At 47.1% G+C, this 27,394-nt stretch overlaps 53 non-coding genes across 53 annotated transcripts; all 53 read right to left on the bottom strand.

Annotated features, from left to right (window-relative positions):
- Positions 1 to 512: 512 nt before the first annotated feature.
- Positions 513 to 584, bottom strand: Trnat-agu (transfer RNA threonine (anticodon AGU)). Its single transcript has one exon. It is a non-coding gene; the product is annotated as a tRNA-Thr (tRNA).
- Positions 585 to 905: 321 nt separating this feature from the next.
- Positions 906 to 978, bottom strand: Trnak-cuu (transfer RNA lysine (anticodon CUU)). The gene has a single exon. It is a non-coding gene; the product is annotated as a tRNA-Lys (tRNA).
- Positions 979 to 1,418: 440 nt separating this feature from the next.
- Positions 1,419 to 1,491, bottom strand: Trnar-ucg (transfer RNA arginine (anticodon UCG)). The gene has a single exon. It is a non-coding gene; the product is annotated as a tRNA-Arg (tRNA).
- Positions 1,492 to 2,030: 539 nt separating this feature from the next.
- Positions 2,031 to 2,102, bottom strand: Trnat-agu (transfer RNA threonine (anticodon AGU)). The gene has a single exon. It is a non-coding gene; the product is annotated as a tRNA-Thr (tRNA).
- Positions 2,103 to 2,423: 321 nt separating this feature from the next.
- Positions 2,424 to 2,496, bottom strand: Trnak-cuu (transfer RNA lysine (anticodon CUU)). The gene has a single exon. It is a non-coding gene; the product is annotated as a tRNA-Lys (tRNA).
- A 440-nt stretch (positions 2,497 to 2,936) lies between these two features.
- On the bottom strand, positions 2,937 to 3,009 carry Trnar-ucg (transfer RNA arginine (anticodon UCG)). Its single transcript has one exon. It is a non-coding gene; the product is annotated as a tRNA-Arg (tRNA).
- Positions 3,010 to 3,548: 539 nt separating this feature from the next.
- Trnat-agu (transfer RNA threonine (anticodon AGU)) lies at positions 3,549 to 3,620 on the bottom strand. Its single transcript has one exon. It is a non-coding gene; the product is annotated as a tRNA-Thr (tRNA).
- A 321-nt stretch (positions 3,621 to 3,941) lies between these two features.
- Positions 3,942 to 4,014, bottom strand: Trnak-cuu (transfer RNA lysine (anticodon CUU)). The gene has a single exon. It is a non-coding gene; the product is annotated as a tRNA-Lys (tRNA).
- Positions 4,015 to 4,454: 440 nt separating this feature from the next.
- Trnar-ucg (transfer RNA arginine (anticodon UCG)) lies at positions 4,455 to 4,527 on the bottom strand. Its single transcript has one exon. It is a non-coding gene; the product is annotated as a tRNA-Arg (tRNA).
- Positions 4,528 to 5,066: 539 nt separating this feature from the next.
- Positions 5,067 to 5,138, bottom strand: Trnat-agu (transfer RNA threonine (anticodon AGU)). The gene has a single exon. It is a non-coding gene; the product is annotated as a tRNA-Thr (tRNA).
- Positions 5,139 to 5,459: 321 nt separating this feature from the next.
- On the bottom strand, positions 5,460 to 5,532 carry Trnak-cuu (transfer RNA lysine (anticodon CUU)). The gene has a single exon. It is a non-coding gene; the product is annotated as a tRNA-Lys (tRNA).
- A 440-nt stretch (positions 5,533 to 5,972) lies between these two features.
- Trnar-ucg (transfer RNA arginine (anticodon UCG)) lies at positions 5,973 to 6,045 on the bottom strand. Its single transcript has one exon. It is a non-coding gene; the product is annotated as a tRNA-Arg (tRNA).
- A 536-nt stretch (positions 6,046 to 6,581) lies between these two features.
- On the bottom strand, positions 6,582 to 6,653 carry Trnat-agu (transfer RNA threonine (anticodon AGU)). Its single transcript has one exon. It is a non-coding gene; the product is annotated as a tRNA-Thr (tRNA).
- A 321-nt stretch (positions 6,654 to 6,974) lies between these two features.
- Trnak-cuu (transfer RNA lysine (anticodon CUU)) lies at positions 6,975 to 7,047 on the bottom strand. The gene has a single exon. It is a non-coding gene; the product is annotated as a tRNA-Lys (tRNA).
- A 440-nt stretch (positions 7,048 to 7,487) lies between these two features.
- On the bottom strand, positions 7,488 to 7,560 carry Trnar-ucg (transfer RNA arginine (anticodon UCG)). The gene has a single exon. It is a non-coding gene; the product is annotated as a tRNA-Arg (tRNA).
- Positions 7,561 to 8,104: 544 nt separating this feature from the next.
- Positions 8,105 to 8,176, bottom strand: Trnat-agu (transfer RNA threonine (anticodon AGU)). The gene has a single exon. It is a non-coding gene; the product is annotated as a tRNA-Thr (tRNA).
- Positions 8,177 to 8,497: 321 nt separating this feature from the next.
- On the bottom strand, positions 8,498 to 8,570 carry Trnak-cuu (transfer RNA lysine (anticodon CUU)). Its single transcript has one exon. It is a non-coding gene; the product is annotated as a tRNA-Lys (tRNA).
- A 440-nt stretch (positions 8,571 to 9,010) lies between these two features.
- Trnar-ucg (transfer RNA arginine (anticodon UCG)) lies at positions 9,011 to 9,083 on the bottom strand. The gene has a single exon. It is a non-coding gene; the product is annotated as a tRNA-Arg (tRNA).
- A 536-nt stretch (positions 9,084 to 9,619) lies between these two features.
- Positions 9,620 to 9,691, bottom strand: Trnat-agu (transfer RNA threonine (anticodon AGU)). The gene has a single exon. It is a non-coding gene; the product is annotated as a tRNA-Thr (tRNA).
- Positions 9,692 to 10,012: 321 nt separating this feature from the next.
- On the bottom strand, positions 10,013 to 10,085 carry Trnak-cuu (transfer RNA lysine (anticodon CUU)). Its single transcript has one exon. It is a non-coding gene; the product is annotated as a tRNA-Lys (tRNA).
- A 440-nt stretch (positions 10,086 to 10,525) lies between these two features.
- Trnar-ucg (transfer RNA arginine (anticodon UCG)) lies at positions 10,526 to 10,598 on the bottom strand. Its single transcript has one exon. It is a non-coding gene; the product is annotated as a tRNA-Arg (tRNA).
- A 535-nt stretch (positions 10,599 to 11,133) lies between these two features.
- On the bottom strand, positions 11,134 to 11,205 carry Trnat-agu (transfer RNA threonine (anticodon AGU)). Its single transcript has one exon. It is a non-coding gene; the product is annotated as a tRNA-Thr (tRNA).
- Positions 11,206 to 11,526: 321 nt separating this feature from the next.
- Positions 11,527 to 11,599, bottom strand: Trnak-cuu (transfer RNA lysine (anticodon CUU)). Its single transcript has one exon. It is a non-coding gene; the product is annotated as a tRNA-Lys (tRNA).
- A 440-nt stretch (positions 11,600 to 12,039) lies between these two features.
- On the bottom strand, positions 12,040 to 12,112 carry Trnar-ucg (transfer RNA arginine (anticodon UCG)). Its single transcript has one exon. It is a non-coding gene; the product is annotated as a tRNA-Arg (tRNA).
- A 536-nt stretch (positions 12,113 to 12,648) lies between these two features.
- Trnat-agu (transfer RNA threonine (anticodon AGU)) lies at positions 12,649 to 12,720 on the bottom strand. Its single transcript has one exon. It is a non-coding gene; the product is annotated as a tRNA-Thr (tRNA).
- Positions 12,721 to 13,041: 321 nt separating this feature from the next.
- Trnak-cuu (transfer RNA lysine (anticodon CUU)) lies at positions 13,042 to 13,114 on the bottom strand. The gene has a single exon. It is a non-coding gene; the product is annotated as a tRNA-Lys (tRNA).
- A 1,048-nt stretch (positions 13,115 to 14,162) lies between these two features.
- Positions 14,163 to 14,234, bottom strand: Trnat-agu (transfer RNA threonine (anticodon AGU)). Its single transcript has one exon. It is a non-coding gene; the product is annotated as a tRNA-Thr (tRNA).
- A 321-nt stretch (positions 14,235 to 14,555) lies between these two features.
- On the bottom strand, positions 14,556 to 14,628 carry Trnak-cuu (transfer RNA lysine (anticodon CUU)). Its single transcript has one exon. It is a non-coding gene; the product is annotated as a tRNA-Lys (tRNA).
- A 440-nt stretch (positions 14,629 to 15,068) lies between these two features.
- On the bottom strand, positions 15,069 to 15,141 carry Trnar-ucg (transfer RNA arginine (anticodon UCG)). Its single transcript has one exon. It is a non-coding gene; the product is annotated as a tRNA-Arg (tRNA).
- A 537-nt stretch (positions 15,142 to 15,678) lies between these two features.
- Trnat-agu (transfer RNA threonine (anticodon AGU)) lies at positions 15,679 to 15,750 on the bottom strand. Its single transcript has one exon. It is a non-coding gene; the product is annotated as a tRNA-Thr (tRNA).
- A 321-nt stretch (positions 15,751 to 16,071) lies between these two features.
- Trnak-cuu (transfer RNA lysine (anticodon CUU)) lies at positions 16,072 to 16,144 on the bottom strand. The gene has a single exon. It is a non-coding gene; the product is annotated as a tRNA-Lys (tRNA).
- A 440-nt stretch (positions 16,145 to 16,584) lies between these two features.
- Positions 16,585 to 16,657, bottom strand: Trnar-ucg (transfer RNA arginine (anticodon UCG)). Its single transcript has one exon. It is a non-coding gene; the product is annotated as a tRNA-Arg (tRNA).
- Positions 16,658 to 17,201: 544 nt separating this feature from the next.
- On the bottom strand, positions 17,202 to 17,273 carry Trnat-agu (transfer RNA threonine (anticodon AGU)). The gene has a single exon. It is a non-coding gene; the product is annotated as a tRNA-Thr (tRNA).
- Positions 17,274 to 17,594: 321 nt separating this feature from the next.
- On the bottom strand, positions 17,595 to 17,667 carry Trnak-cuu (transfer RNA lysine (anticodon CUU)). Its single transcript has one exon. It is a non-coding gene; the product is annotated as a tRNA-Lys (tRNA).
- A 440-nt stretch (positions 17,668 to 18,107) lies between these two features.
- On the bottom strand, positions 18,108 to 18,180 carry Trnar-ucg (transfer RNA arginine (anticodon UCG)). Its single transcript has one exon. It is a non-coding gene; the product is annotated as a tRNA-Arg (tRNA).
- A 537-nt stretch (positions 18,181 to 18,717) lies between these two features.
- Trnat-agu (transfer RNA threonine (anticodon AGU)) lies at positions 18,718 to 18,789 on the bottom strand. Its single transcript has one exon. It is a non-coding gene; the product is annotated as a tRNA-Thr (tRNA).
- A 321-nt stretch (positions 18,790 to 19,110) lies between these two features.
- Positions 19,111 to 19,183, bottom strand: Trnak-cuu (transfer RNA lysine (anticodon CUU)). Its single transcript has one exon. It is a non-coding gene; the product is annotated as a tRNA-Lys (tRNA).
- A 440-nt stretch (positions 19,184 to 19,623) lies between these two features.
- Trnar-ucg (transfer RNA arginine (anticodon UCG)) lies at positions 19,624 to 19,696 on the bottom strand. Its single transcript has one exon. It is a non-coding gene; the product is annotated as a tRNA-Arg (tRNA).
- A 544-nt stretch (positions 19,697 to 20,240) lies between these two features.
- Positions 20,241 to 20,312, bottom strand: Trnat-agu (transfer RNA threonine (anticodon AGU)). Its single transcript has one exon. It is a non-coding gene; the product is annotated as a tRNA-Thr (tRNA).
- A 321-nt stretch (positions 20,313 to 20,633) lies between these two features.
- On the bottom strand, positions 20,634 to 20,706 carry Trnak-cuu (transfer RNA lysine (anticodon CUU)). The gene has a single exon. It is a non-coding gene; the product is annotated as a tRNA-Lys (tRNA).
- Positions 20,707 to 21,146: 440 nt separating this feature from the next.
- Positions 21,147 to 21,219, bottom strand: Trnar-ucg (transfer RNA arginine (anticodon UCG)). Its single transcript has one exon. It is a non-coding gene; the product is annotated as a tRNA-Arg (tRNA).
- A 545-nt stretch (positions 21,220 to 21,764) lies between these two features.
- Positions 21,765 to 21,836, bottom strand: Trnat-agu (transfer RNA threonine (anticodon AGU)). Its single transcript has one exon. It is a non-coding gene; the product is annotated as a tRNA-Thr (tRNA).
- A 321-nt stretch (positions 21,837 to 22,157) lies between these two features.
- On the bottom strand, positions 22,158 to 22,230 carry Trnak-cuu (transfer RNA lysine (anticodon CUU)). The gene has a single exon. It is a non-coding gene; the product is annotated as a tRNA-Lys (tRNA).
- A 440-nt stretch (positions 22,231 to 22,670) lies between these two features.
- On the bottom strand, positions 22,671 to 22,743 carry Trnar-ucg (transfer RNA arginine (anticodon UCG)). Its single transcript has one exon. It is a non-coding gene; the product is annotated as a tRNA-Arg (tRNA).
- A 539-nt stretch (positions 22,744 to 23,282) lies between these two features.
- Positions 23,283 to 23,354, bottom strand: Trnat-agu (transfer RNA threonine (anticodon AGU)). The gene has a single exon. It is a non-coding gene; the product is annotated as a tRNA-Thr (tRNA).
- A 321-nt stretch (positions 23,355 to 23,675) lies between these two features.
- Positions 23,676 to 23,748, bottom strand: Trnak-cuu (transfer RNA lysine (anticodon CUU)). Its single transcript has one exon. It is a non-coding gene; the product is annotated as a tRNA-Lys (tRNA).
- A 440-nt stretch (positions 23,749 to 24,188) lies between these two features.
- Trnar-ucg (transfer RNA arginine (anticodon UCG)) lies at positions 24,189 to 24,261 on the bottom strand. Its single transcript has one exon. It is a non-coding gene; the product is annotated as a tRNA-Arg (tRNA).
- Positions 24,262 to 24,796: 535 nt separating this feature from the next.
- Positions 24,797 to 24,868, bottom strand: Trnat-agu (transfer RNA threonine (anticodon AGU)). Its single transcript has one exon. It is a non-coding gene; the product is annotated as a tRNA-Thr (tRNA).
- Positions 24,869 to 25,189: 321 nt separating this feature from the next.
- On the bottom strand, positions 25,190 to 25,262 carry Trnak-cuu (transfer RNA lysine (anticodon CUU)). The gene has a single exon. It is a non-coding gene; the product is annotated as a tRNA-Lys (tRNA).
- Positions 25,263 to 25,665: 403 nt separating this feature from the next.
- Positions 25,666 to 25,738, bottom strand: Trnar-ucg (transfer RNA arginine (anticodon UCG)). Its single transcript has one exon. It is a non-coding gene; the product is annotated as a tRNA-Arg (tRNA).
- Positions 25,739 to 26,273: 535 nt separating this feature from the next.
- Positions 26,274 to 26,345, bottom strand: Trnat-agu (transfer RNA threonine (anticodon AGU)). Its single transcript has one exon. It is a non-coding gene; the product is annotated as a tRNA-Thr (tRNA).
- Positions 26,346 to 26,666: 321 nt separating this feature from the next.
- Trnak-cuu (transfer RNA lysine (anticodon CUU)) lies at positions 26,667 to 26,739 on the bottom strand. Its single transcript has one exon. It is a non-coding gene; the product is annotated as a tRNA-Lys (tRNA).
- Positions 26,740 to 27,179: 440 nt separating this feature from the next.
- Positions 27,180 to 27,252, bottom strand: Trnar-ucg (transfer RNA arginine (anticodon UCG)). The gene has a single exon. It is a non-coding gene; the product is annotated as a tRNA-Arg (tRNA).
- Between the last annotated feature and the right edge of the window lie 142 nt (positions 27,253 to 27,394).

Raw genomic sequence — 27,394 nt, 5'->3', positions numbered from 1 at the left:
ACCTCGTTTTCGCCATTTGTACACTTGGCAGAATGATTTTCCCATCTTTGACGCAGTTCTCCATCTCAAATTTCAGTACTAAAAGTACGACGCTACTTCTTGCTGTGTCCCATCGCAAGTTACATTCAAGCCCTTATGACGCTGATCAAACAAGAGGTGGCAAATCAGCTTCAATCGTTTAGTGCCATCTCAGTCGCTTGCAGAAGGTACCTCACCCTATGTGATACAATGGCGAATTGTCGCTATTACCAAAGCGGCGGCGGCGCCGACGACGACAATCGCGAGGGTCTTTATCAGGGGTAGAAAATACATCACAAGAACTAAGTATTTCACGTCGGCATTCTCCGGAGACTGCCTAAAGCAGCAGTTTCTGGTGCCCACATTAATAGCACCATTCACACTATTCATTTGCGAGAGCATTTCTTAAATACCGCACCCATTCATAATTTTTTTTATCCTTGACCGCTTTTTTCGAAATGGCCACGGTGGGAGGGGCTGTTACAAAATTCATTTGCCGTCTGTGAGGATCGAACTCACGACCTCTGGTTTACTAGACCAGCGCTCTGCCACTGAGCTAAGGAGGCGCCTCCTAGCGGACTTTTAGGATACTTTGTTCTTACAAACTAGTGAATCGGAGCCCTTCAGCTCGAAACGCACCGCATGAGCGACCATTATTTGCATTTAGTTAGCACAGCTGCTGCTTTCCTACACATCTCACACTATATCGATGTACAACTAAAATTGCAAAACGACACATTTATTTCATTTCAGAGTCACTTTCAGCTTCAAATACCGTTCCTCTGATATTCATACGAAGCTAGGCATCGTCGTAACCCGTTACGTTCATTACGCAAGGCTCACGAGAGGGGCGCATGTTGGATCCGCGTAGACACAAAATTTTGCGCCGTCCAGCGAGGGGCTCGAACCTACGACCCTGAGATTAAGAGACTCATGCTCTACCGACTGAGCTAGCCGAGCTGCACGCAACGCGTTACGAGCCATACAATACTGATGTGACCTGCGACCATCTATTGAAGATTCTTTTGACTACAGCTTATTTCCTGCTGCCACAAATCAGCTACAATCCTATTCAATGAAAAATTGTCTCCGAAAGGCATCAAATCTGCATGAAATGATACGTGGCTATCAGCACCATTATTCAACACACATGCTCGACTTTGCGCAGACGCCTGTGGCGTAGCCCTTGGCTCCTGAATCAGATGCAGTAGTTCCAACAAAAACTCTCCTGAACGGCACTGTGCCGAAAACTTCGCTACAGATCACCCTTGTCTTGCTTGTGCTTCTGGTAGACGCCGGTTTTGTAGCCAGGAAGCGGACAGCAGCAACTTCCAACTAGTTTTAGTGTACTCAAACAACACAGTAAAACAGCATGCATCTTTTGCAGAACAGGAAAAACTCGACCGTGACAGGATTCGAACCTGCAATCTTCGGATCCGAAGTCCGACGCCTTATCCATTAGGATACACGGTCACTGGCGCAATATACTTCCCCACTCACACCTCGTTTTCGCCATTTGTACACTTGGCAGAATGATTTTCCCATCTTTGACGCAGTTCTCCATCTCAAATTTCAGTACTAAAAGTACGACGCTACTTCTTGCTGTGTCCCATCGCAAGTTACATTCAAGCCCTTATGACGCTGATCAAACAAGAGGTGGCAAATCAGCTTCAATCGTTTAGTGCCGTCTCAGTCGCTTGCAGAAGGTACCTCACCCTATGTGATACAATGGCGAATTGTCGCTATTACCAAAGCGGCGGCGGCGCCGACGACGACAATCGCGAGGGTCTTTATCAGGGGTAGAAAATACATCACAAGAACTAAGTATTTCACGTCGGCATTCTCCGGAGACTGCCTAAAGCAGCAGTTTCTGGTGCCCACTTTAATAGCACCATTCACACTATCCATTTGCGAGAGCATTTCTTAAATACCGCACCCATTCATAATTTTTTTTATCCTTGACCGCTTTTTTCGTAAGGGCCACGGTGGGAGGGGCTGTTACAAATTTCATTTGCCGCCTGTGAGGATCGAACTCACGACCTCTGGTTTACTAGACCAGCGCTCTGCCACTGAGCTAAGGTGGCGCCTCCTAGCGGACTTTTAGGATACTTTGTTCTTACAAACTAGTGAATCGGAGCCCTTCAGCTCGAAACGCACCGCATGAGCGACCATTATTTGCATTTAGTTAGCACAGCTGCTGCTTTCCTACACATCTCACACTATATCGATGTACAACTAAAATTGCAAAACAACACATTTATTTCATTGCAGAGTCACTTTCAGCTTCAAATACCGTTCCTCTGATATTCATACGAAGCTAGGCATCGTCGTAACCCGTTACGTTCATTACGCAAGGCTCACGAGAGGGGCGCATGTTGGATCCGCGTAGACACAAAATTTTGCGCCGTCCAGCGTGGGGCTCGAACCCACGACCCTGAGATTAAGAGACTCATGCTCTACCGACTGAGCTAACCGGGCTGCACGCAACGCGTTATGAGCCATACAATACTGATGTGACCTGCGACCATCTATTGAAGATTCTTTTGACTACAGCTTATTTCCTGCTGCCACAAATCAGCTACAATCCTATTCAATGAAAAATTGTCTCCGAAAGGCATCAAATCTGCATGAAATGATACGTGGCTATCAGCACCATTATTCAACACACATGCTCGACTTTGCGCAGACGCCTGTGGCGTAGCCCTTGGCTCCTGAATCAGATGCAGTAGTTCCAACAAAAACTCTCCTGAACGGCACTGTGCCGAAAACTTCGCTACAGATCACCCTTGTCTTGCTTGTGCTTCTGGTAGACGCCGGTTTTGTAGCCAGGAAGCGGACAGCAGCAACTTCCAACTAGTTTTAGTGTACTCAAACAACACAGTAAAACAGCATGCATCTTTTGCAGAACAGGAAAAACTCGACCGTGACAGGATTCGAACCTGCAATCTTCGGATCCGAAGTCCGACGCCTTATCCATTAGGCCACACGGTCACTGGCGCAATATACTTCCCCACTGACACCTCGTTTTCGCCATTTGTACACTTGGCAGAATGATTTTCCCATCTTTGACGCAGTTCTCCATCTCAAATTTCAGTACTAAAAGTACGACGCTACTTCTTGCTGTGTCCCATCGCAAGTTACATTCAAGCCCTTATGACGCTGATCAAACAAGAGGTGGCAAATCAGCTTCAATCGTTTAGTGCCATCTCAGTCGCTTGCAGAAGGTACCTCACCCTATGTGATACAATGGCGAATTGTCGCTATTACCAAAGCGGCGGCGGCGCCGACGACGCCAATCGCGAGGGTCTTTATCAGGGGTAGAAAATACATCACAAGAACTAAGTATTTCACGTCGGCATTCTCCGGAGACTGCCTAAAGCAGCAGTTTCTGGTGCCCACATTAATAGCACCATTCACACTATTCATTTGCGAGAGCATTTCTTAAATACCGCACCCATTCATAATTTTTTTTATCCTTGACCGCTTTTTTCGAAAGGGCCACGGTGGGAGGGGCTGTTACAAAATTCATTTGCCGTCTGTGAGGATCGAACTCACGACCTCTGGTTTACTAGACCAGCGCTCTGCCACTGAGCTAAGGAGGCGCCTCCTAGCGGACTTTTAGGATACTTTGTTCTTACAAACTAGTGAATCGGAGCCCTTCAGCTCGAAACGCACCGCATGAGCGACCATTATTTGCATTTAGTTAGCACAGCTGCTGCTTTCCTACACATCTCACACTATATCGATGTACAACTAAAATTGCAAAACGACACATTTATTTCATTTCAGAGTCACTTTCAGCTTCAAATACCGTTCCTCTGATATTCATACGAAGCTAGGCATCGTCGTAACCCGTTACGTTCATTACGCAAGGCTCACGAGAGGGGCGCATGTTGGATCCGCGTAGACACAAAACTTTGCGCCGTCCAGCGAGGGGCTCGAACCTACGACCCTGAGATTAAGAGACTCATGCTCTACCGACTGAGCTAGCCGAGCTGCACGCAACGCGTTACGAGCCATACAATACTGATGTGACCTGCGACCATCTATTGAAGATTCTTTTGACTACAGCTTATTTCCTGCTGCCACAAATCAGCTACAATCCTATTCAATGAAAAATTGTCTCCGAAAGGCATCAAATCTGCATGAAATGATACGTGGCTATCAGCACCATTATTCAACACACATGCTCGACTGTGCGCAGACGCCTGTGGCGTAGCCCTTGGCTCCTGAATCAGATGCAGTAGTTCCAACAAAAACTCTCCTGAACGGCACTGTGCCGAAAACTTCGCTACAGATCACCCTTGTCTTGCTTGTGCTTCTGGTAGACGCCGGTTTTGTAGCCAGGAAGCGGACAGCAGCAACTTCCAACTAGTTTTAGTGTACTCAAACAACACAGTAAAACAGCATGCATCTTTTGCAGAACAGGAAAAACTCGACCGTGACAGGATTCGAACCTGCAATCTTCGGATCCGAAGTCCGACGCCTTATCCATTAGGCCACACGGTCACTGGCGCAATATACTTCCCCACTCACACCTCGTTTTCGCCATTTGTACACTTGGCAGAATGATTTTCCCATCTTTGACGCAGTTCTCCATCTCAAATTTCAGTACTAAAAGTACGACGCTACTTCTTGCTGTGTCCCATCGCAAGTTACATTCAAGCCCTTATGACGCTGATCAAACAAGAGGTGGCAAATCAGCTTCAATCGTTTAGTGCCATCTCAGTCGCTTGCAGAAGGTACCTCACCCTATGTGATACAATGGCGAATTGTCGCTATTACCAAAGCGGCGGCGGCGCCGACGACGACAATCGCGAGGGTCTTTATCAGGGGTAGAAAATACATCACAAGAACTAAGTATTTCACGTCGGCATTCTCCGGAGACTGCCTAAAGCAGCAGTTTCTGGTGCCCACTTTAATAGCACCATTCACACTATCCATTTGCGAGAGCATTTCTTAAATACCGCACCCATTCATAATTTTTTTTATCCTTGACCGCTTTTTTCGTAAGGGCCACGGTGGGAGGGGCTGTTACAAATTTCATTTGCCGCCTGTGAGGATCGAACTCACGACCTCTGGTTTACTAGACCAGCGCTCTGCCACTGAGCTAAGGAGGCGCCTCCTAGCGGACTTTTAGGATACTTTGTTCTTACAAACTAGTGAATCGGAGCCCTTCAGCTCGAAACGCACCGCATGAGCGACCATTATTTGCATTTAGTTAGCACAGCTGCTGCTTTCCTACACATCTCACACTATATCGATGTACAACTAAAATTGCAAAACAACACATTTATTTCATTGCAGAGTCACTTTCAGCTTCAAATACCGTTCCTCTGATATTCATACGAAGCTAGGCATCGTCGTAACCCGTTACGTTCATTACGCAAGGCTCACGAGAGGGGCGCATGTTGGATCCGCGTAGACACAAAATTTTGCGCCGTCCAGCGTGGGGCTCGAACCCACGACCCTGAGATTAAGAGACTCATGCTCTACCGACTGAGCTAGCCGGGCTGCACGCAACGCGTTACGAGCCATACAATACTGATGTGACCTGCGACCATCTATTGACGATTCTTTTGACTACAGCTTATTTCCTGCTGCCACAAATCAGCTACAATCCTATTCAATGAAAAATTGTCTCCGAAAGGCATCAAATCTGCATGAAATGATACGTGGCTATCAGCACCATTATTCAACACACATGCTCGACTGTGCGCAGACGCCTGTGGCGTAGCCCTTGGCTCCTGAATCAGATGCAGTAGTTCCAACAAAAACTCTCCTGAACGGCACTGTGCCGAAAACTTCGCTACAGATCACCCTTGTCTTGCTTGTGCTTCTGGTAGACGCCGGTTTTGTAGCCAGGAAGCGGACAGCAGCAACTTCCAACTAGTTTTAGTGTACTCAAACAACACAGTAAAACAGCATGCATATTTTGCAGAACAGGAAAAACTCGACCGTGACAGGATTGGAACCTGCAATCTTCGGATCCGAAGTCCGACGCCTTATCCATTAGGCCACACGGTCACTGGCGCAATATACTTCCCCACTCACACCTCGTTTTCGCCATTTGTACACTTGGCAGAATGATTTTCCCATCTTTGACGCAGTTCTCCATCTCAAATTTCAGTACTAAAAGTACGACGCTACTTCTTGCTGTGTCCCATCGCAAGTTACATTCAAGCCCTTATGACGCTGATCAAACAAGAGGTGGCAAATCAGCTTCAATCGTTTAGTGCCATCTCAGTCGCTTGCAGAAGGTACCTCACCCTATGTGATACAATGGCGAATTGTCGCTATTACCAAAGCGGCGGCGGCGCCGACGACAATCGCGAGGGTCTTTATCAGGGGTAGAAAATACATCACAAGAACTAAGTATTTCACGTCGGCATTCTCCGGAGACTGCCTAAAGCAGCAGTTTCTGGTGCCCACTTTAATAGCACCATTCACACTATTCATTTGCGAGAGCATTTCTTAAATACCGCACCCATTCATAATTTTTTTTATCCTTGACCGCTTTTTTCGAAAGGGCCACGGTGGGAGGGGCTGTTACAAAATTCATTTGCCGCCTGTGAGGATCGAACTCACGACCTCTGGTTTACTAGACCAGCGCTCTGCCACTGAGCTAAGGAAGCGCCTCCTAGCGGACTTTTAGGATACTTTGTTCTTACAAACTAGTGAATCGGAGCCCTTCAGCTCGAAACGCACCGCATGAGCGACCATTATTTGCATTTAGTTAGCACAGCTGCTGCTTTCCTACACATCTCACACTATATCGATGTACAACTAAAATTGCAAAACGACACATTTATTTCATTTCAGAGTCACTTTCAGCTTCAAATACCGTTCCTCTGATATTCATACGAAGCTAGGCATCGTCGTAACCCGTTACGTTCATTACGCAAGGCTCACGAGAGGGGCGCATGTTGGATCCGCGTAGACACAAAATTTTGCGCCGTCCAGCGTGGGGCTCGAACCTACGACCCTGAGATTAAGAGACTCATGCTCTACCGACTGAGCTAGCCGGGCTGCACGCAACGCGTTACGAGCCATACAATACTGATGTGACCTGCGACCATCTATTGAAGATTCTTTTGACTACAGCTTATTTCCTGCTGCCACAAATCAGCTACAATCCTATTCAATGAAAAATTGTCTCCGAAAGGCATCAAATCTGCATGAAATGATACGTGGCTATCAGCACCATTATTCAACACACATGCTCGACTGTGCGCAGACGCCTGTGGCGTAGCCCTTGGCTCCTGAATCAGATGCAGTAGTTCCAACAAAAACTCTCCTGAACGGCACTGTGCCGAAAACTTCGCTACAGATCACCCTTGTCTTGCTTGTGCTTCTGGTAGACGCCGGTTTTGTAGCCAGGAAGCGGACAGCAGCAACTTCCAACTAGTTTTAGTGTACTCAAACAACACAGTAAAACAGCATGCATCTTTTGCAGAACAGGAAAAACTCGACCGTGACAGGATTCGAACCTGCAATCTTCGGATCCGAAGTCCGACGCCTTATCCATGAGGCCACACGGTCACTGGCGCAATATACTTCCCCCTCACACCTCGTTTTCGCCATTTGTACACTTGGCAGAATGATTTTCCCATCTTTGACGCAGTTCTCCATCTCAAATTTCAGTACTAAAAGTACGACGCTACTTCTTGCTGTGTCCCATCGCAAGTTACATTCAAGCCCTTATGACGCTGATCAAACAAGAGGTGGCAAATCAGCTTCAATCGTTTAGTGCCATCTCAGTCGCTTGCAGAAGGTACCTCACCCTATGTGATACAATGGCGAATTGTCGCTATTACCAAAGCGGCGGCGGCGCCGACGACGACGACGACAATCGCGAGGGTCTTTATCAGGGGTAGAAAATACATCACAAGAACTAAGAATTTCACGTCGGCATTCTCCGGAGACTGCCTAAAGCAGCAGTTTCTGGTGCCCACTTTAATAGCACCATTCACACTATTCATTTGCGAGAGCATTTCTTAAATACCGCACCCATTCATAATTTTTTTAATCCTTGACCGCTTTTTTCGAAAGGGCCACGGTGGGAGGGGCTGTTACAAAATTCATCTGCCGCCTGTGAGAATCGAACTCACGACCTCTGGTTTACTAGACCAGCGCTCTGCCACTGAGCTAAAGAGGCGCCTCCTAGCGGACTTTTAGGATACTTTGTTGTTACAAACTAGTGAATCGGAGCCCTTCAGCTCGAAACGCACCGCATGAGCGACCATTATTTGCATTTAGTTAGCACAGCTGCTGCTTTCCTACACATCTCATACTATATCGATGTACAACTAAAATTGCAAAACAACACATTTATTTCATTTCAGAGTCACTTTCAGCTTCAAATACCGTTCCTCTGATATTCATACGAAGCTAGGCATCGTCGTAACCCGTTACGTTCATTACGCAAGGCTCACGAGAGGGGCGCATGTTGGATCCGCGTAGACACAAAATTTTGCGCCGTACAGCGTGGGGCTCGAACCCACGACCATGAGATTAAGAGACTCATGCTCTACCGACTGAGCTAGCCGGGCTGCACGCAACGCGTTACGAGCCATACAATACTGATGTGACCTGCGACCATCTATTGAAGATTCTTTTGACTACAGCTTATTTCCTGCTGCCACAAATCAGCTACAATCCTATTCAATGAAAAATTGTCTCCGAAAGGCATCAAATCTGCATGAAATGATACGTGGCTATCAGCTCCATTATTCAACACACATGCTCGACTGTGCGCAGACGCCTGTGGCGTAGCCCTTGGCTCCTGAATCAGATGCAGTAGTTCCAACAAAAACTCTCCTGAACGGCACTGTGCCGAAAACTTCGCTACAGATCACCCTTGTCTTGCTTGTGCTTCTGGTAGACGCCGGTTTTGTAGCCAGGAAGCGGACAGCAGCAACTTCCAACTAGTTTTAGTGTACTCAAACAACACAGTAAAACAGCATGCATCTTTTGCAGAACAGGAAAAACTCGACCGTGACAGGATTCGAACCTGCAATCTTCGGATCCGAAGTCCGACGCCTTATCCATTAGGCCACACGGTCACTGGCGCAATATACTTCCCCACTGACACCTCGTTTTCGCCATTTGTACACTTGGCAGAATGATTTTCCCATCTTTGACGCAGTTCTCCATCTCAAATTTCAGTACTAAAAGTACGACGCTACTTCTTGCTGTGTCCCATCGCAAGTTACATTCAAGCCCTTATGACGCTGATCAAACAAGAGGTGGCAAATCAGCTTCAATCGTTTAGTGCCATCTCAGTCGCTTGCAGAAGGTACCTCACCCTATGTGATACAATGGCGAATTGTCGCTATTACCAAAGCGGCGGCGGCGCCGACGACAATCGCGAGGGTCTTTATCAGGGGTAGAAAATACATCCCAAGAACTAAGTATTTCACGTCGGCATTCTCCGGAGACTGCCTAAAGCAGCAGTTTCTGGTGCCCACTTTAATAGCACCATTCACACTATTCATTTGCGAGAGCATTTCTTAAATACCGCACCCATTCATAATTTTTTTTATCCTTGACCGCTTTTTTCGAAAGGGCCACGGTGGGAGGGGCTGTTACAAAATTCATTTGCCGCCTGTGAGGATCGAACTCACGACCTCTGGTTTACTAGACCAGCGCTCTGCCACTGAGCTAAGGAAGCGCCTCCTAGCGGACTTTTAGGATACTTTGTTCTTACAAACTAGTGAATCGGAGCCCTTCAGCTCGAAACGCACCGCATGAGCGACCATTATTTGCATTTAGTTAGCACAGCTGCTGCTTTCCTACACATCTCACACTATATCGATGTACAACTAAAATTGCAAAACGACACATTTATTTCATTTCAGAGTCACTTTCAGCTTCAAATACCGTTCCTCTGATATTCATACGAAGCTAGGCATCGTCGTAACCCGTTACGTTCATTACGCAAGGCTCACGAGAGGGGCGCATGTTGGATCCGCGTAGACACAAAATTTTGCGCCGTCCAGCGTGGGGCTCGAACCTACGACCCTGAGATTAAGAGACTCATGCTCTACCGACTGAGCTAGCCGGGCTGCACGCAACGCGTTACGAGCCATACAATACTGATGTGACCTGCGACCATCTATTGAAGATTCTTTTGACTACAGCTTATTTCCTGCTGCCACAAATCAGCTACAATCCTATTCAATGAAAAATTGTCTCCGAAAGGCATCAAATCTGCATGAAATGATACGTGGCTATCAGCACCATTATTCAACACACATGCTCGACTGTGCGCAGACGCCTGTGGCGTAGCCCTTGGCTCCTGAATCAGATGCAGTAGTTCCAACAAAAACTCTCCTGAACGGCACTGTGCCGAAAACTTCGCTACAGATCACCCTTGTCTTGCTTGTGCTTCTGGTAGACGCCGGTTTTGTAGCCAGGAAGCGGACAGCAGCAACTTCCAACTAGTTTTAGTGTACTCAAACAACACAGTAAAACAGCATGCATCTTTTGCAGAACAGGAAAAACTCGACCGTGACAGGATTCGAACCTGCAATCTTCGGATCCGAAGTCCGACGCCTTATCCATTAAGCCACACGGTCACTGGCGCAATATACTTCCCCCTCACACCTCGTTTTCGCCATTTGTACACTTGGCAGAATGATTTTCCCATCTTTGACGCAGTTCTCCATCTCAAATTTCAGTACTAAAAGTACGACGCTACTTCTTGCTGTGTCCCATCGCAAGTTACATTCAAGCCCTTATGACGCTGATCAAACAAGAGGTGGCAAATCAGCTTCAATCGTTTAGTGCCATCTCAGTCGCTTGCAGAAGGTACCTCACCCTATGTGATACAATGGCGAATTGTCGCTATTACCAAAGCGGCGGCGGCGCCGACGACAATCGCGAGGGTCTTTATCAGGGGTAGAAAATACATCACAAGAACTAAGTATTTCACGTCGGCATTCTCCGGAGACTGCCTAAAGCAGCAGTTTCTGGTGCCCACTTTAATAGCACCATTCACACTATTCATTTGCGAGAGCATTTCTTAAATACCGCACCCATTCATAATTTTTTTTATCCTTGACCGCTTTTTTCGAAAGGGCCACGGTGGGAGGGGCTGTTACAAAATTCATTTGCCGCCTGTGAGGATCGAACTCACGACCTCTGGTTTACTAGACCAGCGCTCTGCCACTGAGCTAAGGAGGCGCCTCCTAGCGGACTTTTAAGGTACTTTGTCCTTACAGACTAGTGAATCGGAGCCCTTCAGCTCGAAAGGCACCGCATGAGCGACCATTATTTGCATTTAGTTAGCACAGCTGCTGCTTTCCTACACATCTCACACTATATCGATGTACAACTAAAATTGCAAAACGACACATTTATTTCATTTCAGAGTCACTTTCAGCTTCAAATACCGTTCCTCTGATATTCATACGAAGCTAGGCATCGTCGTAACCCGTTACGTTCATTACGCAAGGCTCACGAGAGGGGCGCATGTTGGATCCGCGTAGACACAAAATTTTGCGCCGTACAGCGTGGGGCTCGAACCCACGACCATGAGATTAAGAGACTCATGCTCTACCGACTGAGCTAGCCGGGCTGCACGCAACACGTTACGAGCCATACAATACTGATGTGACCTGCGACCATCTATTGAAGATTCTTTTGACTACAGCTTATTTCCTGCTGCCACAAATCAGCTACAATCCTATTCAATGAAAAATTGTCTCCGAAAGGCATCAAATCTGCATGAAATGATACGTGGCTATCAGCTCCATTATTCAACACACATGCTCGACTGTGCGCAGACGCCTGTGGCGTAGCCCTTGGCTCCTGAATCAGATGCAGTAGTTCCAACAAAAACTCTCCTGAACGGCACTGTGCCGAAAACTTCGCTACAGATCACCCTTGTCTTGCTTGTGCTTCTGGTAGACGCCGGTTTTGTAGCCAGGAAGCGGACAGCAGCAACTTCCAACTAGTTTTAGTGTACTCAAACAACACACTAAAACAGCATGCATCTTTTGCAGAACAGGAAAAACTCGACCGTGACAGGATTGGAACCTGCAATCTTCGGATCCGAAGTCCGACGCCTTATCCATTAGGCCACACGGTCACTGGCGCAATATACTTCCCCACTCACACCTCGTTTTCGCCATTTGTACACTTGGCAGAATGATTTTCCCATCTTTGACGCAGTTCTCCATCTCAAATTTCAGTACTAAAAGTACGACGCTACTTCTTGCTGTGTCCCATCGCAAGTTACATTCAAGCTCTTATGACGCTGATCAAACAAGAGGTGGCAAATCAGCTTCAATCGTTTAGTGCCATCTCAGTCGCTTGCAGAAGGTACCTCACCCTATGTGATACAATGGCGAATTGTCGCTATTACCAAAGCGGCGGCGGCGCCGACGACAATCGCGAGGGTCTTTATCAGGGGTAGAAAATACATCACAAGAACTAAGTATTTCAAGTCGGCATTCTCCGGAGACTGCCTGAAGCAGCAGTTTCTGGTGCCCACTTTAATATCACCATTCACACTATTCTTTTGCGAGAGCATTTCTTAAATACCGCACCCATTCATAATTTTTTTTATCCTTGACCGCTTTTTTCGAAAGGGCCACGGTGGGAGGGGCTGTTACAAAATTCATTTGCCGCCTGTGAGGATCGAACTCACGACCTCTGGTTTACTAGACCAGCGCTCTGCCACTGAGCTAAGGAGGCGCCTCCTAGCGGACTTTTAAGGTACTTTGTCCTTACAGACTAGTGAATCGGAGCCCTTCAGCTCGAAACGCACCGCATGAGCGACCATTATTTGCATTTAGTTAGCACAGCTGCTGCTTTCCTACACATCTCACACTATATCGATGTACAACTAAAATTGCAAAACGACACATTTATTTCATTTCAGAGTCACTTTCAGCTTCAAATACCGTTCCTCTGATATTCATACGAAGCTAGGCATCGTCGTAACCCGTTACGTTCATTACGCAAGGCTCACGAGAGGGGCGCATGTTGGATCCGCGTAGACACAAAATTTTGCGCCGTCCAGCGTGGGGCTCGAACCTACGACCCTGAGATTAAGAGACTCATGCTCTACCGACTGAGCTAGCCGGGCTGCACGCAACGCGTTACGAGCCATACAATACTGATGTGACCTGCGACCATCTATTGAAGATTCTTTTGACTACAGCTTATTTCCTGCTGCCACAAATCAGCTACAATCCTATTCAATGAAAAATTGTCTCCGAAAGGCATCAAATCTGCATGAAATGATACGTGGCTATCAGCACCATTATTCAACACACATGCTCGACTGTGCGCAGACGCCTGTGGCGTAGCCCTTGGCTCCTGAATCAGATGCAGTAGTTCCAACAAAAACTCTCCTGAACGGCACTGTGCCGAAAACTTCGCTACAGATCACCCTTGTCTTGCTTGTGCTTCTGGTAGACGCCGGTTTTGTAGCCAGGAAGCGGACAGCAGCAACTTCCAACTAGTTTTAGTGTACTCAAACAACACAGTAAAACAGCATGCATCTTTTGCAGAACAGGAAAAACTCGACCGTGACAAGATTCGAACCTGCAATCTTCGGATCCGAAGTCCGACGCCTTATCCATGAGGCCACACGGTCACTGGCGCAATATACTTCCCCCTCACACCTCGTTTTCGCCATTTGTACACTTGGCAGAATGATTTTCCCATCTTTGACGCAGTTCTCCATCTCAAATTTCAGTACTAAAAGTACGACGCTACTTCTTGCTGTGTCCCATCGCAAGTTACATTCAAGCCCTTATGACGCTGATCAAACAAGAGGTGGCAAATCAGCTTCAATCGTTTAGTGCCATCTCAGTCGCTTGCAGAAGGTACCTCACCCTATGTGATACAATGGCGAATTGTCGCTATTACCAAAGCGGCGGCGGCGCCGACGACAATCGCGAGGGTCTTTATCAGGGCTAGAAAATACATCACAAGAACTAAGTATTTCACGTCGGCATTCTCCGGAGACTGCCTAAAGCAGCAGTTTCTGGTGCCCACTTTAATAGCACCATTCACACTATTCATTTGCGAGAGCATTTCTTAAATACCGCACCCATTCATAATTTTTTTTATCCTTGACCGCTTTTTTCGAAAGGGCCACGGTGGGAGGGGCTGTTACAAAATTCATCTGCCGCCTGTGGGAATCGAACTCACGACCTCTGGTTTACTAGACCAGCGCTCTGCCACTGAGCTAAAGAGGCGCCTCCTAGCGCACTTTTAGGATACTTTGTTGTTACAAACTAGTGAATCGGAGCCCTTCAGCTCGAAACGCACCGCATGAGCGACCATTATTTGCATTTAGTTAGCACAGCTGCTGCTTTCCTACACATCTCATACTATATCGATGTACAACTAAAATTGCAAAACAACACATTTATTTCATTTCAGAGTCACTTTCAGCTTCAAATACCGTTCCTCTGATATTCATACGAAGCTAGGCATCGTCGTAACCCGTTACGTTCATTACGCAAGGCTCACGAGAGGGGCGCATGTTGGATCCGCGTAGACACAAAATTTTGCGCCGCCCAGCGTGGGGCTCGAACCCACGACCCTGAGATTAAGAGTCTCATGCTCTACCGACTGAGCTAGCCGGGCTGCACGCAACGCGTTACGAGCCATACAATACTGATGTGACCTGCGACCATCTATTGAAGATTCTTTTGACTACAGCTTATTTCCTGCTGCCACAAATCAGCTACAATCCTATTCAATGAAAAATTGTCTCCGAAAGGCATCAAATCTGCATGAAATGATACGTGGCTATCAGCACCATTATTCAACACACATGCTCGACTGTGCGCAGACGCCTGTGGCGTAGCCCTTGGCTCCTGAATCAGATGCAGTAGTTCCAACAAAAACTCTCCTGAACGGCACTGTGCCGAAAACTTCGCTACAGATCACCCTTGTCTTGCTTGTGCTTCTGGTAGACGCCGGTTTTGTAGCCAGGAAGCGGACAGCAGCAACTTCCAACTAGTTTTAGTGTACTCAAACAACACAGTAAAACAGCATGCATCTTTTGCAGAACAGGAAAAACTCGACCGTGACAGGATTCGAACCTGCAATCTTCGAATCCGAAGTCCGACGCCTTATCCATTAGGCCACACGGTCACTGGCGCAATATACTTCCCCACTCACACCTCGTTTTCGCCATTTTTTACACTTGGCAGAATGATTTTCCCATCTTTGACGCAGTTCTCCATCTCAAATTTCAGTACTAAAAGTACGACGCTACTTCTTGCTGTGTCCCATCGCAAGTTACATTCAAGCCCTTATGACGCTGATCAAACAAGAGGTGGCAAATCAGCTTCAATCGTTTAGTGCCATCTCAGTCGCTTGCAGAAGGTACCTCACCCTATGTGATACAATGGCGAATTGTCGCTATTACCAAAGCGGCGGCGGCGCCGACGACAATCGCGAGGGTCTTTATCAGGGCTAGAAAATACATCACAAGAACTAAGTATTTCACGTCGGCATTCTCCGGAGACTGCCTAAAGCAGCAGTTTCTGGTGCCCACTTTAATAGCACCATTCACACTATTCATTTGCGAGAGCATTTCTTAAATACCGCACCCATTCTTAATTTTTTTTATCCTTGACCGCTTTTTTCGAAAGGGCCACGGTGGGAGGGGCTCTTACAAAATTCATTTGCCGCCTGTGAGGATCGAACTCACGACCTCTGGTTTACTAGACCAGCGCTCTGCCACTGAGCTAAGGAGGCGCCTCCTAGCGGACTTTTAGGATACTTTGTTCTTACAAACTAGTGAATCGGAGCCCTTCAGCTCGAAACGCACCGCATGAGCGACCATTATTTGCATTTAGTTAGCACAGCTGCTGCTTTCCTACACATCTCACACTATATCGATGTACAACTAAAATTGCAAAACAACACATTTATTTCATTTCAGAGTCACTTTCAGCTTCAAATACCGTTCCTCTGATATTCATACGAAGCTAGGCATCGTCGTAACCCGTTACGTTCATTACGCAAGGCTCACGAGAGGGGCGCATGTTGGATCCGCGTAGACACAAAATTTTGCGCCGCCCAGCGTGGGGCTCGAACCCACGACCCTGAGATTAAGAGTCTCATGCTCTACCGACTGAGCTAGCCGGGCTGCACGCAACGCGTTACGAGCCATACAATACTGATGTGACCTGCGACCATCTATTGAAGATTCTTTTGACTACAGCTTATTTCCTGCTGCCACAAATCAGCTACAATCCTATTCAATGAAAAATTGTCTCCGAAAGGCATCAAATCTGCATGAAATGATACGTGGCTATCAGCACCATTATTCAACACACATGCTCGACTGTGCGCAGACGCCTGTGGCGTAGCCCTTGGCTCCTGAATCAGATGCAGTAGTTCCAACAAAAACTCTCCTGAACGGCACTGTGCCGAAAACTTCGCTACAGATCACCCTTGTCTTGCTTGTGCTTCTGGTAGACGCCGGTTTTGTAGCCAGGAAGCGGACAGCAGCAACTTCCAACTAGTTTTAGTGTACTCAAACAACACAGTAAAACAGCATGCATCTTTTGCAGAACAGGAAAAACTCGACCGTGACAGGATTCGAACCTGCAATCTTCGGATCCGAAGTCCGACGCCTTATCCATGAGGCCACACGGTCACTGGCGCAATATACTTCCCCCTCACACCTCGTTTTCGCCATTTGTACACTTGGCAGAATGATTTTCCCATCTTTGACGCAGTTCTCCATCTCAAATTTCAGTACTAAAAGTACGACGCTACTTCTTGCTGTGTCCCATCGCAAGTTACATTCAAGCCCTTATGACGCTGATCAAGCAAGAGGTGGCAAATCAGCTTCAATCGTTTAGTGCCATCTCAGTCGCTTGCAGAAGGTACCTCACCCTATGTGATACAATGGCGAATTGTCGCTATTACCAAAGCGGCGGCGGCGCCGACGACGACGACGACAATCGCGAGGGTCTTTATCAGGGGTAGAAAATACATCACAAGAACTAAGTATTTCACGTCGGCATTCTCCGGAGACTGCCTAAAGCAGCAGTTTCTGGTGCCCACTTTAATAGCACCATTCACACTATTCATTTGCGAGAGCATTTCTTAAATACCGCACCCATTCATAATTTTTTTTATCCTTGACCGCTTTTTTCGAAAGGGCCACGGTGGGAGGGGCTGTTACAAAATTCATCTGCCGCCTGTGAGAATCGAACTCACGACCTCTGGTTTACTAGACCAGCGCTCTGCCACTGAGCTAAAGAGGCGCCTCCTAGCGGACTTTTAGGATACTTTGTTGTTACAAACTAGTGAATCGGAGCCCTTCAGCTCGAAACGCACCGCATGAGCGACCATTATTTGCATTTAGTTAGCACAGCTGCTGCTTTCCTACACATCTCATACTATATCGATGTACAACTAAAATTGCAAAACAACACATTTATTTCATTTCAGAGTCACTTTCAGCTTCAAATACCGTTCCTCTGATATTCATACGAAGCTAGGCATCGTCGTAACCCGTTACGTTCATTACGCAAGGCTCACGAGAGGGGCGCATGTTGGATCCGCGTAGACACAAAATTTTGCGCCGCCCAGCGTGGGGCTCGAACCCACGACCCTGAGATTAAGAGTCTCATGCTCTACCGACTGAGCTAGCCGGGCTGCACGCAACGCGTTACGAGCCATACAATACTGATGTGACCTGCGACCATCTATTGAAGATTCTTTTGACTACAGCTTATTTCCTGCTGCCACAAATCAGCTACAATCCTATTCAATGAAAAATTGTCTCCGAAAGGCATCAAATCTGCATGAAATGATACGTGGCTATCAGCACCATTATTCAACACACATGCTCGACTGTGCGCAGACGCCTGTGGCGTAGCCCTTGGCTCCTGAATCAGATGCAGTAGTTCCAACAAAAACTCTCCTGAACGGCACTGTGCCGAAAACTTCGCTACAGATCACCCTTGTCTTGCTTGTGCTTCTGGTAGACGCCGGTTTTGTAGCCAGGAAGCGGACAGCAGCAACTTCCAACTAGTTTTAGTGTACTCAAACAACACAGTAAAACAGCATGCATCTTTTGCAGAACAGGAAAAACTCGACCGTGACAGGATTCGAACCTGCAATCTTCGAATCCGAAGTCCGACGCCTTATCCATTAGGCCACACGGTCACTGGCGCAATATACTTCCCCACTCACACCTCGTTTTCGCCATTTTTTACACTTGGCAGAATGATTTTCCCATCTTTGACGCAGTTCTCCATCTCAAATTTCAGTACTAAAAGTACGACGCTACTTCTTGCTGTGTCCCATCGCAAGTTACATTCAAGCCCTTATGACGCTGATCAAACAAGAGGTGGCAAATCAGCTTCAATCGTTTAGTGCCATCTCAGTCGCTTGCAGAAGGTACCTCACCCTATGTGATACAATGGCGAATTGTCGCTATTACCAAAGCGGCGGCGGCGCCGACGACAATCGCGAGGGTCTTTATCAGGGCTAGAAAATACATCACAAGAACTAAGTATTTCACGTCGGCATTCTCCGGAGACTGCCTAAAGCAGCAGTTTCTGGTGCCCACTTTAATAGCACCATTCACACTATTCATTTGCGAGAGCATTTCTTAAATACCGCACCCATTCTTAATTTTTTTTATCCTTGACCGCTTTTTTCGAAAGGGCCACGGTGGGAGGGGCTCTTACAAAATTCATTTGCCGCCTGTGAGGATCGAACTCACGACCTCTGGTTTACTAGACCAGCGCTCTGCCACTGAGCTAAGGAGGCGCCTCCTAGCGGACTTTTAGGATACTTTGTTCTTACAAACTAGTGAATCGGAGCCCTTCAGCTCGAAACGCACCGCATGAGCGACCATTATTTGCATTTAGTTAGCACAGCTGCTGCTTTCCTACACATCTCACACTATATCGATGTACAACTAAAATTGCAAAACAACACATTTATTTCATTTCAGAGTCACTTTCAGCTTCAAATACCGTTCCTCTGATATTCATACGAAGCTAGGCATCGTCGTAACCCGTTACGTTCATTACGCAAGGCTCACGAGAGGGGCGCATGTTGGATCCGCGTAGACACAAAATTTTGCGCCGCCCAGCGTGGGGCTCGAACCCACGACCCTGAGATTAAGAGTCTCATGCTCTACCGACTGAGCTAGCCGGGCTGCACGCAACGCGTTACGAGCCATACAATACTGATGTGACCTGCGACCATCTATTGAAGATTCTTTTGACTACAGCTTATTTCCTGCTGCCACAAATCAGCTACAATCCTATTCAATGAAAAATTGTCTCCGAAAGGCATCAAATCTGCATGAAATGATACGTGGCTATCAGCACCATTATTCAACACACATGCTCGACTGTGCGCAGACGCCTGTGGCGTAGCCCTTGGCTCCTGAATCAGATGCAGTAGTTCCAACAAAAACTCTCCTGAACGGCACTGTGCCGAAAACTTCGCTACAGATCACCCTTGTCTTGCTTGTGCTTCTGGTAGACGCCGGTTTTGTAGCCAGGAAGCGGACAGCAGCAACTTCCAACTAGTTTTAGTGTACTCAAACAACACAGTAAAACAGCATGTATCTTTTGCAGAACAGGAAAAACTCGACCGTGACAGGATTCGAACCTGCAATCTTCGGATCCGAAGTCCGACGCCTTATCCATGAGGCCACACGGTCACTGGCGCAATATACTTCCCCCTCACACCTCGTTTTCGCCATTTGTACACTTGGCAGAATGATTTTCCCATCTTTGACGCAGTTCTCCATCTCAAATTTCAGTACTAAAAGTACGACGCTACTTCTTGCTGTGTCCCATCGCAAGTTACATTCAAGCCCTTATGACGCTGATCAAACAAGAGGTGGCAAATCAGCTTCAATCGTTTAGTGCCATCTCAGTCGCTTGCAGAAGGTACCTCACCCTATGTGATACAATGGCGAATTGTCGCTATTACCAAAGCGGCGGCGGCGCCGACGACGACGACGACAATCGCGAGGGTCTTTATCAGGGGTAGAAAATACATCACAAGAACTAAGTATTTCACGTCGGCATTCTCCGGAGACTGCCTAAAGCAGCAGTTTCTGGTGCCCACTTTAATAGCACCATTCACACTATTCATTTGCGAGAGCATTTCTTAAATACCGCACCCATTCATAATTTTTTTAATCCTTGACCGCTTTTTTCGAAAGGGCCACGGTGGGAGGGGCTGTTACAAAATTCATCTGCCGCCTGTGAGAATCGAACTCACGACCTCTGGTTTACTAGACCAGCGCTCTGCCACTGAGCTAAAGAGGCGCCTCCTAGCGGACTTTTAGGATACTTTGTTGTTACAAACTAGTGAATCGGAGCCCTTCAGCTCGAAACGCACCGCATGAGCGACCATTATTTGCATTTAGTTAGCACAGCTGCTGCTTTCCTACACATCTCATACTATATCGATGTACAACTAAAATTGCAAAACAACACATTTATTTCATTTCAGAGTCACTTTCAGCTTCAAATACCGTTCCTCTGATATTCATACGAAGCTAGGCATCGTCGTAACCCGTTACGTTCATTACGCAAGGCTCACGAGAGGGGCGCATGTTGGATCCGCGTAGACACAAAATTTTGCGCCGCCCAGCGTGGGGCTCGAACCCACGACCCTGAGATTAAGAGTCTCATGCTCTACCGACTGAGCTAGCCGGGCTGCACGCAACGCGTTACGAGCCATACAATACTGATGTGACCTGCGACCATCTATTGAAGATTCTTTTGACTACAGCTTATTTCCTGCTGCCACAAATCAGCTACAATCCTATTCAATGAAAAATTGTCTCCGAAAGGCATCAAATCTGCATGAAATGATACGTGGCTATCAGCACCATTATTCAACACACATGCTCGACTGTGCGCAGACGCCTGTGGCGTAGCCCTTGGCTCCTGAATCAGATGCAGTAGTTCCAACAAAAACTCTCCTGAACGGCACTGTGCCGAAAACTTCGCTACAGATCACCCTTGTCTTGCTTGTGCTTCTGGTAGACGCCGGTTTTGTAGCCAGGAAGCGGACAGCAGCAACTTCCAACTAGTTTTAGTGTACTCAAACAACACACTAAAACAGCATGCATCTTTTGCAGAACAGGAAAAACTCGACCGTGACAGGATACGAACCTGCAATCTTCGAATCCGAAGTCCGACGCCTTATCCATTAGGCCACACGGTCACTGGCGCAATATACTTCCCCACTCACACATCGTTTTCGCCATTTGTACACTTGGCAGAATGATTTTCCCATCTTTGACGCAGTTCTCCATCTCAAATTTCAGTACTAAAAGTACGACGCTACTTCTTGCTGTGTCCCATCGCAAGTTACATTCAAGCCCTTATGACGCTGATCAAACAAGAGGTGGCAAATCAGCTTCAATCGTTTAGTGCCATCTCAGTCGCTTGCAGAGGGTACCTCACCCTATGTGATACAATGGCGAATTGTCGCTATTACCAAAGCGGCGGCGGCGCCGACGACGACGACGACAATCGCGAGGGTCTTTATCAGGGGTAGAAAATACATCACAAGAACTAAGTATTTCACGTCGGCATTCTCCGGAGACTGCCTAAAGCAGCAGTTTCTGGTGCCCACTTTAATAGCACCATTCACACTATTCATTTGCGAGAGCATTTCTTAAATACCGCACCCATTCATAATTTTTTTTATCCTTGACCGCTTTTTTCGAAAATGCCACGGTGGGAGGGGCTGTTACAAAATTCATTTGCCGCCTGTGAGGATCGAACTCACGACCTCTGGTTTACTAGACCAGCGCTCTGCCACTGAGATAAGGAGGCGCCTCCTAGCGGACTTATAGGATACTTTAATCTTACAAACTAGTGAATCGGAGCCCTTCAGCTCGAAACGCACCGCATGAGCGACCATTATTTACATTTAGTTAGCACAGCTGCTGCTTTCCTACACATCTCACACTATATCGATGTACAACTAAAATTGCAAAACAACACATTTATTTCATTTCAGAGTCACTTTCAGCTTCAAATACCGTTCCTCTGATATTCATACGAAGCTAGGCATCGTCGTAACCCGTTACGTTCATTACGCAAGGCTCACGAGAGGGGCGCATGTTGGATCCGCGTAGACACAAAATTTTGCGCCGCCCAGCGTGGGGCTCGAACCCACGACCCTGAGATTAAGAGTCTCATGCTCTACCGACTGAGCTAGCCGGGCTGCACGCAACGCGTTACGAGCCATACAATACTGATGTGACCTGCGACCATCTATTGAAGATTCTTTTGACTACAGCTTATTTCCTGCTGCCACAAATCAGCTACAATCCTATTCAATGAAAAATTGTCTCCGAAAGGCATCAAATCTGCATGAAATGATACGTGGCTATCAGCACCATTATTCAACACACATGCTCGACTGTGCGCGGACGCCTGTGGCGTAGCCCTTGGCTCCTGAATCAGATGCAGTAGTTCCAACAAAAACTCTCCTGAACGGCACTGTGCCGAAAACTTCGCTACAGATCACCCTTGTCTTGCTTGTGCTTCTGGTAGACGCCGGTTTTGTAGCCAGGAAGCGGACAGCAGCAACTTCCAACTAGTTTTAGTGTACTCAAACAACACAGTAAAACAGCATGCATCTTTTGCAGAACAGGAAAAACTCGACCGTGACAGGATTCGAACCTGCAATCTTCGGATCCGAAGTCCGACGCCTTATCCATGAGGCCACACGGTCACTGGCGCAATATACTTCCCCACTCACACCTCGTTTTCGCCATTTGTACACTTGGCAGAATGATTTTCCCATCTTTGACGCAGTTCTCCATCTCAAATTTCAGTACTAAAAGTACGACGCTACTTCTTGCTGTGTCCCATCGCAAGTTACATTCAAGCCCTTATGACGCTGATCAAACAAGAGGTGGCAAATCAGCTTCAATCGTTTAGTGCCATCTCAGTCGCTTGCAGAAGGTACCTCACCCTATGTGATACAATGGCGAATTGTCGCTATTACCAAAGCGGCGGCGGCGCCGACGACGACAATCGCGAGGGTCTTTATCAGGGGTAGAAAATACATCACAAGAACTAAGTATTTCACGTCGGCATTCTCCGGAGACTGCCTAAAGCAGCAGTTTCTGGTGCCCACATTAATAGCACCATTCACACTATTCATTTGCGAGAGCATTTCTTAAATACCGCACCCATTCATAATTTTTTTTATCCTTGACCGCTTTTTTCGAAAGGGCCACGGTGGGAGGGGCTGTTACAAAATTCATCTGCCGCCTGTGAGAATCGAACTCACGACCTCTGGTTTACTAGACCAGCGCTCTGCCACTGAGCTAAGGAGGCGCCTCCTAGCGGACTTTTAGGATACTTTGTTGTTACAAACTAGTGAATCGGAGCCCTTCAGCTCGAAACGCACCGCATGAGCGACCATTATTTGCATTTAGTTAGCACAGCTGCTGCTTTCCTACACATCTCATACTATATCGATGTACAACTAAAATTGCAAAACAACACATTTATTTCATTTCAGAGTCACTTTCAGCTTCAAATACCGTTCCTCTGATATTCATACGAAGCTAGGCATCGTCGTAACCCGTTACGTTCATTACGCAAGGCTCACGAGAGGGGCGCATGTTGAATCCGCGTAGACACAAAATTTTGCGCCGTACAGCGTGGGGCTCGAACCCACGACCATGAGATTAAGAGACTCATGCTCTACCGACTGAGCTAGCCGGGCTGCACGCAACGCGTTACGAGCCATACAATACTGATGTGACCTGCGACCATCTATTGAAGATTCTTTTGACTACAGCTTATTTCCTGCTGCCACAAATCAGCTACAATCCTATTCAATGAAAAATTGTCTCCGAAAGGCATCAAATCTGCATGAAATGATACGTGGCTATCAGCTCCATTATTCAACACACATGCTCGACTGTGCGCAGACGCCTGTGGCGTAGCCCTTGGCTCCTGAATCAGATGCAGTAGTTCCAACAAAAACTCTCCTGAACGGCACTGTGCCGAAAACTTCGCTACAGATCACCCTTGTCTTGCTTGTGCTTCTGGTAGACGCCGGTTTTGTAGCCAGGAAGCGGACAGCAGCAACTTCCAACTAGTTTTAGTGTACTCAAACAACACAGTAAAACAGCATGCATCTTTTGCAGAACAGGAAAAACTCGACCGTGACAGGATTCGAACCTGCAATCTTCGGATCCGAAGTCCGACGCCTTATCCATTAGGCCACACGGTCACTGGCGCAATATACTTCCCCACTCACACCTCGTTTTCGCCATTTGTACACTTGGCAGAATGAATTTCCCATCTTTGACGCAGTTCTCCATCTCAAATTTCAGTACTAAAAGTACGACGCTACTTCTTGCTGTGTCCCATCGCAAGTTACATTCAAGCCCTTATGACGCCGATCAAACAAGAGGTGGCAAATCAGCTTCAATCGTTTAGTGCCATCTCAGTCGCTTGCAGAAGGTACCTCACCCTATGTGATACAATGGCGAATTGTCGCTATTACCAAAGCGGCGGCGGCGCCGACGACAATCGCGAGGGTCTTTATCAGGGGTAGAAAATACATCACAAGAACTAAGTATTTCAAGTCGGCATTCTCCGGAGACTGCCTGAAGCAGCAGTTTCTGGTGCCCACTTTAATATCACCATTCACACTATTCATTTGCGAGAGCATTTCTTAAATACCGCACCCATTCATAATTTTTTTTATCCTTGACCGCTTTTTCGAAAGGGCCACGGTGGGAGGGGCTGTTACAAAATTCATTTGCCGCCTGTGAGGATCGAACTCACGACCTCTGGTTTACTAGACCAGCGCTCTGCCACTGAGCTAAGGAGGCGCCTCCTAGCGGACTTTTAAGGTACTTTGTCCTTACAGACTAGTGAATCGGAGCCCTTCAGCTCGAAACGCACCGCATGAGCGACCATTATTTGCATTTAGTTAGCACAGCTGCTGCTTTCCTACACATCTCACACTATATCGATGTACAACTAAAATTGCAAAACAACACATTTATTTCATTTCAGAGTCACTTTCAGCTTCAAATACCGTTCCTCTGAAATTCATACGAAGCTAGGCATCGTCGTAACCCGTTACGTTCATTACGCAAGGCTCACGAGAGGGGCGCATGTTGGATCCGCGTAGACACAAAATTTTGCGCCGCCCAGCGTGGGGCTCGAACCCACGACCCTGAGATTAAGAGTCTCATGCTCTACCGACTGAGCTAGCCGGGCTGCACGCAACGCGTTACGAGCCATACAATACTGATGTGACCTGCGACCATCTATTGAAGATTCTTTTGACTACAGCTTATTTCCTGCTGCCACAAATCAGCTACAATCCTATTCAATGAAAAATTGTCTCCGAAAGGCATCAAATCTGCATGAAATGATACGTGGCTATCAGCACCATTATTCAACACACATGCTCCTGAATCAGATGCAGTAGTTCCAACAAAAACTCTCCTGAACGGCACTGTGCCGAAAACTTCGCTACAGATCACCCTTGTCTTGCTTGTGCTTCTGGTAGACGCCGGTTTTGTAGCCAGGAAGCGGACAGCAGCAACTTCCAACTAGTTTTAGTGTACTCAAACAACACAGTAAAACAGCATGCATCTTTTGCAGAACAGGAAAAACTCGACCGTGACAGGATTCGAACCTGCAATCTTCGGATCCGAAGTCCGACGCCTTATCCATTAGGCCACACGGTCACTGGCGCAATATACTTCCCCACTCACACCTCGTTTTCGCCATTTGTACACTTGGCAGAATGAATTTCCCATCTTTGACGCAGTTCTCCATCTCAAATTTCAGTACTAAAAGTACGACGCTACTTCTTGCTGTGTCCCATCGCAAGTTACATTCAAGCCCTTATGACGCCGATCAAACAAGAGGTGGCAAATCAGCTTCAATCGTTTAGTGCCATCTCAGTCGCTTGCAGAAGGTACCTCACAATATGTGATACAATGGCGAATTGTCGCTATTACCAAAGCGGCGGCGGCGCCGACGACAATCGCGAGGGTCTTTATCAGGGGTAGAAAATACATCACAAGAACTAAGTATTTCAAGTCGGCATTCTCCGGAGACTGCCTGAAGCAGCAGTTTCTGGTGCCCACTTTAATATCACCATTCACACTATTCATTTGCGAGAGCATTTCTTAAATACCGCACCCATTCATAATTTTTTTTATCCTTGACCGCTTTTTCGAAAGGGCCACAGTGGGAGGGGCTGTTACAAAATTCATTTGCCGCCTGTGAGGATCGAACTCACGACCTCTGGTTTACTAGACCAGCGCTCTGCCACTGAGCTAAGGAGGCGCCTCCTAGCGGACTTTTAAGGTACTTTGTCCTTACAGACTAGTGAATCGGAGCCCTTCAGCTCGAAACGCACCGCATGAGCGACCATTATTTGCATTTAGTTAGCACAGCTGCTGCTTTCCTACACATCTCACACTATATCGATGTACAACTAAAATTGCAAAACAACACATTTATTTCATTTCAGAGTCACTTTCAGCTTCAAATACCGTTCCTCTGATATTCATACGAAGCTAGGCATCGTCGTAACCCGTTACGTTCATTACGCAAGGCTCACGAGAGGGGCGCATGTTGGATCCGCGTAGACACAAAATTTTGCGCCGCCCAGCGTGGGGCTCGAACCCACGACCCTGAGATTAAGAGTCTCATGCTCTACCGACTGAGCTAGCCGGGCTGCACGCAACGCGTTACGAGCCATACAATACTGATGTGACCTGCGACCATCTATTGAAGATTCTTTTGACTACAGCTTATTTCCTGCTGCCACAAATCAGCTACAATCCTATTCAATGAAAAATTGTCTCCGAAAGGCATCAAATCTGCATGAAATGATACGTGGCTATCAGCACCATTATTCAACACACATGCTCGACTGTGCGCAGACGCCTGTGGCGTAGCCCTTGGCTCCTGAATCAGATGCAGTAGTTCCAACAAAAACTCTCCTGAACGGCACTGTGCCGAAAACTTCGCTACAGATCACCCTTGTCTTGCTTGTGCTTCTGGTAGACGCCGGTTTTGTAGCCAGGAAGCGGACAGCAGCAACTTCCAACTAGTTTTAGTGTACTCAAAGAACACACTAAAACAGCATGCATCTTTTGCAGAACAGGAAAAACTCGACCGTGACAGGATACGAACCTGCAATCTTCGAATCCGAAGTCCGACGCCTTATCCATTAGGCCACACGGTCACTGGCGCAATATACTTCCCCACTCACACATCGTTTTCGCCATTTGTACACTTGGCAGAATGATTTTCCCATCTTTGACGCAGTTCTCCATCTCAAATTTCAGTACTAAAAGTACGACGCTACTTCTTGCTGTGTCCCATCG

Source organism: Schistocerca cancellata, chromosome 8 (assembly GCF_023864275.1).
Source record: "Schistocerca cancellata isolate TAMUIC-IGC-003103 chromosome 8, iqSchCanc2.1, whole genome shotgun sequence".
Lineage (NCBI taxonomy): Eukaryota > Metazoa > Arthropoda > Insecta > Orthoptera > Acrididae > Schistocerca > Schistocerca cancellata.
Note: the sequence above shows the minus strand (reverse complement) of the source record. Positions and strands in the feature narration are given on the sequence as shown.